Here is a 6,000-nt window from a genome sequence, read left to right as displayed (position 1 = left end):
CCAGCAACCCATCATTGCATGAGTAATATGCTTCCACATTCTACGATCCACGTTATCTCTGGTCTGTTGGTCTCTTATGAAAGGAGAGAAGAACAGGAAGTAAGTTGTCAGAAGACCCAGGTTCTGGAAGGCTGGTCATCCCCATGCATTAGCCTCATGACTGCAACAAGCCACTTGCCTTCTCATGAATGGAGCGTCCATGCCTATAAACAAGAGAATGACCTCCATGTTTCCTTCCCAGAGTAGTAATGAGAGCGGAGTCACTCTTGAAATAGAAAATGGAACTGTCCCTAGTGGCCTTTGAGAGCCAGCGGAGACCAAGCTAGGTACAGAAGCAAGGATGCTACAAAGTTGAACGTCTGCATTATTTGTGGCCCTGAGACTGGCGATCCATTTCCTCAGGAGGGAAGATGTCGTATGAAATGTTTGCTTTGGGTTTCTTTGGTTTTATCTTCAGTAGTAATGCCCATTTCCACACCCCCTTTGATGAACAAAACTATAGAGAAATTCAGTACTTGGGTGAAGTTCCCTTTCACCTGACCAAACTGCGTCATCTCTAAAATGTTAATGTTCTCTGAGGTTATGTCACCTAACATTAAACAGATGTGAAATTTAGTACAATTAAGTCTCCTCTCCCAAATATCACAAATTTCACATCGTTCTCTCTCTGAAATTACAATCCCCAGAAGATTCAGGAGACACTAAAGAACATTCAGCAGCCAAAGGCCACTCTCAGACACAAATACAAAATGCACACTGGTGTTATTCCACGTCCCTGCGACCATCACCAGGGCTTTCTTTTCCTTTATTGGCTCTGCTCTGACGTTCAGGGGAAAGTGAGGACTAGCAGAGTAAGTAATAAATCACACAGAGTCGTCATTTATCTATTGGATCTATTACCATTCATATTTAATGTAGCCCATACTTGACTTTTAAAGGTTGTTTTTTTTTTTTTTTTTTAAATAAAGGAGCTCAGCTTCCATTTTCAGTGACATCCACAGAGTGCACTGTGGATTCACTCATTCTCTGTCTGTGTCGGTCAGGCACACATTGGGATTCTGAGTTGCCCTGAGCACTGGCTGTGGTGGCTGGTGACTTAACTCCTTGGCCAAGTCTCCCGAGTGCTTAACTACTTTACGCTCCAGTGTTGATGGGTTTGAAACCCAGTCTGTTTCTTGTTCTGTATTCTCTTTCTGGGAAGTACAAGGAGGTGGTCTTACAAGAAATAAATAAAAATAGGCAGCCCTCCCTCCAAAGAAAAGCCCCCTCCCCGCCCCTGCATTCAACTCATCATGGGGCAAAACCATACGTTTCTGGCAAAATATCTACTAACTCCCAGATACATTATCTGCTGGACATTTGTTTTTCTTCTTTTTGGAACAGAAACACCCATCAAATGGAAGAATGGTTCAGGATAACTCTTAGCTGGGAAAGGGTCAGAGGACTTGATATCACATCTTTATAGCCTCTCTCTAACACCTGATTAAGAATTGTGAGTCTTCTCTTATTTTCTTTCGTTTGCCTTTTTACAAAGCATTTGCTAAAGTGTTTATGTATTTTCACGAATTCATAGGTTTTATCACTTCAAGGTTCAGGTCAGCCTCTGTGATATAATAGGTATGTTTATATCTGGCAATGGAGATATTTGGTCACATAATAGCAGTTTGACTAAAATGATTTTGTAACATGTAAGCTGGTTTTGGGCCCATGTGCCATGCTTTTTGTTAGTTCTTACCTTGCACTACAAAGGCTCCATAACTCAGAGACAGTTAGTGAGAATCAAGGTCAGAAAACCACTAGTCTCTCTTGTGTACAAACATAACATGATTTGGATTTGTAATTCAGGACAAAAGAGAATTTAAAAGATGGGCATTTAAATGAAAATGTTAATCCATGAGGTCTCAAATTCCATCAGCTATAGATAATCTGTCTGCTCAGAAACCAAAACACCATTTATATACCCACATCAGAGTTCTCTGCCTTAATTCTGAAACAAAGGGAGCTCATTTCTACTTGCGTTGTGTGGCAGACTCTGCTGTCTGCCTCATGGGTCCCTGCCCCACTGTCATGGCCTTGTTCCAGCCTCACCTCCTCCTGGAAGGCCTCCAAGATCCCTCCAGTTATGTAACTGCTATGATCACCCATGTAGAAAGCAGTAATTATTCAAGGATGGCATGAACTGTTCACATTTCCTTTCGCAGACCATCACCCACTGGCCGCATATGACTCTAGAGTTCAGTCAGTTCACAAAGCTAACTACAGAACTGCAGTCACTCGTAAGTACTCAGTATTTGTGTTGATTAATTTATTTTACAGAGTGAATCTTGATATACTCAAGAGATAGCACTACAAGTGGGGAAAAATCATTTTAACATCGTAGAGGAGGCAAAATTTCACCTCTACCCTCATAGGTTTTCACTGGGGCTTGAGAATTCACGCAAGACAGATCAGCAGGAGGGACGCTCACAGAGTCATTTAGTCTAAGTTTTACGTGACATGCAGCCTTCACACGGGATGAAGACCCAAAGAAGAGGCAAAACCCAAAGGCTTTTCCACCAGGCTGAACAAAGGGAGGAAGTTTTGGAAAAGTAAACATTCAAGGATGCTAAATGAAGACGGGATCATATCAACAAGGGCTGTTTGTACAGAGTTCTCTCGGTTTCAACTGCCCGTCCTTGGTGATGGGGACGTCGTCCATGTGGGATCTTTTCTCCTGCTTCCAGGAGGAGGAAGGGGAGGTCAGAGCATCCTTCTTGGACCTGATGTTTTCCAAAACAGTCCTTATGCCCGAGTGGCACGTTTTTGGTGGCATATCCTGCCACCCTTCAGTAGCTTACCAAAAATAAAAAGTAGAGAATGCGGAAGTATATCAATTACTTTGCCCTCTTTTGTGTCTTATTTGTTTTTTATCACTGAATGAATATGTGCTATTTGTGGATACTGTCTCTTGCCACACCACCTCGATTTAAGTTTTAACCCAGTTTATTCTGGCCAGTAGATTTAATTTGCTCTTGACTTGAAAGTGCCTCCACGTCGTAGCCAAGGGCTATCTGAAGCCCCTTCTGTCTCATTCTGAGGGTCATGGTGAAGCACAACTTGCTCCCCCAGCGGGTTCTGACAAGATTTCTGGAATGAGGAGGAGGGATGTCCAGGCTGGAGGTTCTGCCTTGATGGGACATCTGGCCCCAAGTCTGCTGTGGAGCAGGAGCCCTGAAAAAGTCTCTCCAGGGATCTGGAAGCCAAACCCTATCAGGAAGCAGTCCTGGAGGCCGCTATGAAATGCCCTGACCGTGGGGCTGTTGTCTGCAAGCCCGAAATGGAACCGCTACCTGGTACAGTCCTTCCGACCACCCGTGGTCGCCCTGGACAGCCTGTCCCCACTGGCTGTGCCTGCGGCTGCCCTGTCACACTCATCTTGTCTCCAGAACTTTCCTTCTGGGCATGTAGGACTAACCTAAGAGCATGGCCGCGTGTGCCCTGTGGAGGCTTCTGGTTCTCCAGTCATGTCTGATTTCTTGTGAAGACAGACACACAGAGCTGGGCTCCCTAAGCCAATATGGGCACAACCGTGAGATCAGCAACATCGGAGGAGCCTACTGTTTTCTACCTCTCCCACAGAGTAGGTCTTCATGCCAGGTACAGAGTAGGAGGTGAGTAGTGAAATTATGATCATTCCTGGCTCTGGGATCTGACATCACACGGTCCACAACCCTCTCTGGTGCTGATTTTTATGATGCCTATTAATTCCTATTTTATGTGATAGCTGTGGAGAGTAAGTAGGGTAAATCATGTGAAACATTTAGTACAAAACCTGCCATGCGGTGAGTCTTCAAATCTTAGTTTTCTTCCTTAAAATACAGCAATACAAAGTAACTGAGTTTACTTTTAGAGTTAGCATTGCAGCTTGGTTTCTTCTGTATTTTTCTTTAGGCTGGTATTTATTATCATTTATGTTTTGCAGCTTTATTGAAGTGTAACTGATATTCCATTAACTGCACATATTTTAAGTGTGAAATCATTCTCATAATCAAGATAATGAGCACATCTGGCTCCCGCCAGATTTCTTTGTGCCCGTCTGTGGTGCCTCAGACACCCCCTTCCCTGCTCCCCTCTCTCACCCCTCTTCAGAGAGCCACCAATCTGCTTTCTGCCACTGTACGTTAGCGTGCACTTTCTGTGTTTATAGAAATGGAGTTACACAGCCTGTACTCTTTCTCGGGATCACTTTTTTTCACTCAGCATAATTATTTTGACATTCATCGACTTTGTTGGGTGCATCAGTGATTTTCATTTCTGAACAGGATGCCATTGTATGGATATGCAATGTATTTATGCGTTAATCTGCTGATGGACATTTGGGTGGTTTACAGTTCTGACTATCACAAGTAAAGCTACTATGAACATTTGTAGATCTAAACGTAAGAGTTAAACGCATAAAGATTCTAAAAGAAAACATAGGGGAGAATTAGCGACTTTTAATTTGGCAAATATTTCTCAATTATAAATAAAAAGCAAAGATTATGAAGGAAAACACATCAAGAAAGTGTGCCTATCAGAAACAAAAACTTTTGCTCCTCAGATGACACTTAAAATGAAAAGGTAAGCCACACACTAGAAGAAAATATGTGTGAAAAATGTATGTCCAAGAGAAAATCTGTATCTGGAAAATATAAAGAACTCTTACCAGAAGACAAAATAATTAGACCAGAAGACAAAATAATTACAAAAAAAAGGCAAAGATTTGAAAAGACCCTTCACCAAAGATTGTATAAGGATGGCTAATTAACACATGAAACAATGTTAAGCATATTTCATCATTATGGAAATACAAGTTAAGACCACAATAAGAGGCCCCTACATGCCCACTATAATGGCTAAGTTAAAGAGTGATCATACCACATGTCGATGAGGATGTGGGCAGCGGGAGCTCTCTGCTGCTGGCGGGCACGTAAAATGGTACATCTGCCTTGAGAAATGTTTGGCAGTTCCTTAGAAGTTAAACATAAACCTAGCATATGACAAAGCCGTTCAATTCCTAAGCATCCACCCAAGAGAAAAGAAAGCATATGTCTCTCCTAAGACCTGTAGCGTTAAGTTAAAAGGAAATAAACTGAGCTCACCCTACAGAAACCAACATCTTGAAGAGTGATGGAGGCTTCATAATACACCCCAGTCCCTCAAAGCGTCATTTAAAATTTTGTAACAAGAGAACACCTTCATTTTCATCTGTTGTTTTTTAAAATGTGGTAGAAACCAAGAGCTGTTAGAAATTATGCTGTAAAGGGAAGAAGTGCTATGGAAACAGAAGGAAAAAACCCCAGGGGTGCTCAGTCGGTTAAGTGTCTGACTCTTGGTTTCGGCTCATGATCTCACAGTTCGTGGGTTTGAGTCTGTGTTGGGCTCCACTCTGACAGTGTGGAGCCTTCTGGGATTCTCCCTCTCCCTCTCTCTCTCTGCCCCTCCTCTGCTCTCTCTCTCTCTCTCTCAAAAATAAATAAACTTGAAAAAAAGAAGGAAAAAACGCCAGAAGACACTATGTAGCGCTAAGAAATGGATTTCAGAAAGATACATGCTCGTAAACACGTCAACAAATAAAATAGCTTTGAGACATATATACTAACCCCATAGTGTTACTCAACTCAGTAGTCCTAAAATATCCAAGGGTAGTTTGCAGATACAGCTCACTGGGGAAATACACTGTGGTAGAGCAGTACTGACTTCAAGATGAGGTCTGGGTTCTAGGTCCAGCCGTGTGACCTTTGGCAAGTCACTGGCCTGGCCAGCATTCAGCTCCGTGTCAGGCTTGTATGAGCCCTACAGTGTCTTCCAGTTCAACGATACTGGTTTTCCAGTGAACTGGCTCTCCCTTTTGTAAAATCTACCATTTGGGGTATCACGTTTCTAAGGACTGAAATCTTTGGTCATTGGTGCTGTTTCTACATCATTATAACATCATTGCTGCCACCAAACTGAGGAAGATGGGAATTGCCACTGATACCT

Source organism: Acinonyx jubatus, chromosome B4 (assembly GCF_027475565.1).
Source record: "Acinonyx jubatus isolate Ajub_Pintada_27869175 chromosome B4, VMU_Ajub_asm_v1.0, whole genome shotgun sequence".
In the NCBI taxonomy this organism is placed as follows: domain Eukaryota; kingdom Metazoa; phylum Chordata; class Mammalia; order Carnivora; family Felidae; genus Acinonyx; species Acinonyx jubatus.
Note: the sequence above shows the minus strand (reverse complement) of the source record.